Raw genomic sequence first — 3,569 nt, 5'->3', positions numbered from 1 at the left:
AGGCGGCTTCCTCTTAGCTTCCCTCTTTTGCGGGCGCCAGATTGAGCCGTGATCGTCGGCTCCCCTCGCGCGCTCTCACTTTCTATGCTGTATGTGCGAGTGAAAGCTAAATATTTCGTTTACCCCTACTATTTTACCGCCACCTCTCCTCCACTGCTTACCGCTGTTCAGGCGTCAGCAGACTACAGTCCCGTTTTCATGAATGCGAAAGTGGCGCATCGCATTTCCAAGCGCATTTGGGAAAGACGATGCGACGCCATTTACATGAAACGTAGAGAACGTAGCGCCACATGAATGACTAGAGTGGCTAGAGCCGTGGAGAGAGCGCAGTGGCCACTGTCGGGTCGGTGACAAGGGGCACGGTGGTATTTAGAGGCCCCCCTAGGCTCTCGCTTGCTTCTCGGTAGCGTCTTCGCGGTTGTCATCGAAAGTATTGTTATAGGCGCCCTCGCCTCCGTTCTCCCCTCTCAGTAGTGTCGCCTCTCAGTAGCTTCACGGTTGTCATCGAAGGTCTTGATAGGTGCCCTGCGTTTACATGCTCCGCGAGAGTCGACTAGCGCCCGTAAATCTACCCTCGCCTGGCGCATTGCATTACCGCTGTTTACATGAATGCGATGCGCTAGAAATGCGATGCGACACTGTCGCATTCATGTAAACGGGGCTTACGCTAGACAGTTACTGCGGTCCGTAGCAATTTCCTTCCCTGTCCTTTATTTATCTTTATAGGCACAAAGCAACAGTGACCATTCCAAGACTAGAGCCTTCGTTTAGCGGGTCCGTACTTTGAAGTATGCTAAAGAAATACACTTGGAAGAGAAAGAAACAAAGCTTGTTGACGATCAACGACACTCAAGGTTCTGCAGTGAGCACTGGTCTGCAGGCCATCTGCCGGCTTTCGAAGCAGCGGCCCGTGCTCACCTGACGGCTACGTCACAAGTGGCAGTGACCAACCACTAATAGCCACCATCATCGGGATTGACGATTTTACAAAGTTTGAGCGAGCTATTGTTGAAAGTATCAGTGGGGAGAAAGCCACCACGCGCAGCAACAAAACAACAATGGTGCGAGGGACAACTCGTGAAAAGAAGGGGGGAGGGGGACTTTTCCTCCATTCGGCGAATCACCTGTCACCGCGTCGCAAGAGGGCCATCCCGGGGCATGCTGCGGCGGCGAAGAGCAGATTTTTTTTTTCGCTTTTTCCAAACATGACTGAGTGGCGTCGCCTGGTGGGAGAATCTGAACTACACGCAAGATGGCGACAGTGATACCTCCACCTTAAAACAAGAAAACGGTGGGTTTTCGGTGGCATTGCAGTTCGAACCAGTACCTCTCGCATACGAGGCAGATGCTGTACCACTAGGCCAACGTATGTTTTGAATAAAGTGCTCATGCTTTACAACAAGGCTGCCTGTGGTTGGACAAGAAATGCCCATAGACCACACCCAGAATTCTCTACAGGGCCCCCTTTCGAGATGCGAACTTTTACAAGTGGCCAAGCATCAGGCCGGGGGCTTCCCTATGAATTAAAACAAGAAAACGGTGGGTTTTCGGTGGCATTGCAATTCGAACCCAGTACCTCTCGCATGCGAGGCAGATGCTGTACCACTAGGCCTACGTATGTTTTGAATAAAGTGCTCAATAACTGCAGTTACTATTGCTGAAAACTGGACTAGTTGGTCACTCGCATTACGAAACGTGGTTGCAGCACTAAGGTAGGCGAAAACACAACCACAAAACGCAGAGGATGGAAAACTGTCTTGCACACTTCATGTTTTCATTGGTTTGGATAGGCTGTTTTCATCGTTGCACCACCGTAGTATACAATATAATCAATCAGTTGTGAGTCTGGGTAACACAATAAAAGTGTGAATAAAAATATATAGTTGCTTTTTTTTGCATTGTCTAGAAAGACAAAAGCCGGCCACGAGAATTATTACTGAGTATTAACAGAGGCGGGCAAAAAGACAAGTAAGAAATTATTCTTTTGTAAACATCTGGACAAGTTCTGTGCAGCTCTCTGTATGTTTGTAAAGATTTAGGCAACGGAGATATAGAACATGTCACTAAGGCATTCATGCTGTTAGAGATTCATCACCTGTAGCGAAGAGTTAGCAGTGTCATTCAGTAAGTGTTGCAGGGACGAAATGAAGCAATGCCAGTTTATACTGGTACATTCAAGAGCTGTAAGTGTCTATATTGTTAACCACATGGCCTGTCTCTGCAGTTGTGACACAATTCCAAACAAATGTTGCTTGGCAGTTTTCCCTTACTCATTCTGTTTCATAACGCAAGCCATGTTTCCAGTTGCAGTATTACGGTGCATTGTATGCAAGTACTGTGCAGCGTGATATTTACTACTGTAATAATATAAGAGTGTACCGTTGAGAAGTAAACAAACATACGAGCACTGCTATATGCAAGTTGCCATAATTTGGGAATGTCACAATGAAATGCTAATGTGCGACACCATTGAAGAGGAACGTCACGCTTTTGCACACTGTAAACTGCGAACAAAAGAAATACATAATGCTTTTTGCAGGCCGTAAAATGCATGCTGTTGACATGGACAGAACACTCCTTTTGACGGCTTCGACCTCTCGCATCGAGGGAAATAGCTTCACAATATACTACTTAGTGTGGTATCGAGCACTGCATCTACAAAACACTGTTGCGCAATAGGCGAAATGGGGAACTATTGGGCAGCGCTATCAGACTACAAGTAAGATTTCAGCAAGAAAATGTTTGTAAAGTGCTCAAATTGTGCATGCAGTGCTCGAAGAGGATATGGAAGGTAACATTTCAGATGTTGCTTTACAGACTACAACATACTATTCTAGAAGCAAGATTAAAGGTATGGTAAAAAATGAACACCGAAATAAAAGTGTGCGAAAGTTAGTGATTATATAGAAAAATGAGCATTCACTAAAACTACTTAAGAGAGAAGAAACACACAGAAAATTATGCTCAGAAATTATGGAAGCTTTAGGTTTCATGGGAGCACTAAAGCAAGCTGTGCTTCAGCAATAGGATTCTCATCAGAAGAGCCCTGTGCCACATGTTCAAGTTGGCAATGTAGACAAGTGTATATGGTTACAAGGCAGCAAAGAATGAAGACAAAACAATTGGTTTCTGTGCAGCATTTGTGATGACCTTGGTTAAAGGCCAACTACAACAAAAATTAGCTTTGGCCAAATTGGTTACTAGACTACTGTATTGCAACTTGAAAATTCCTCAACCAGATTATGAAACTAGCTTATCTAATGCTCGTCAAACTCAAACCTAAATGTGATTCATCTGGCACTCAGCACAGGCATACTTTGCCTCTGATTTTGAAGCAACTAGAAACTGCACTACAAGATTTATCAATTGAAATTGCTCAATGCAACAACCACCGCTCCTTTAAACTCAAACTCGGTTTACCATTGCTTGTACCCTGTTGTCATTTCGTATACGTTTGGCTGACTAAGGCCTTTATTCAATCATATTATTGCTTTATTTTATTAGTGCCCGCATTCAAGGCCCAGCTGTTAGTACCACTTCTAAGGACATCTGCTCACATTAGTGACAAC

The sequence above is a fragment of the Dermacentor silvarum genome, chromosome 2 (assembly GCF_013339745.2).
Source record: "Dermacentor silvarum isolate Dsil-2018 chromosome 2, BIME_Dsil_1.4, whole genome shotgun sequence".
In the NCBI taxonomy this organism is placed as follows: domain Eukaryota; kingdom Metazoa; phylum Arthropoda; class Arachnida; order Ixodida; family Ixodidae; genus Dermacentor; species Dermacentor silvarum.
Note: the sequence above shows the minus strand (reverse complement) of the source record.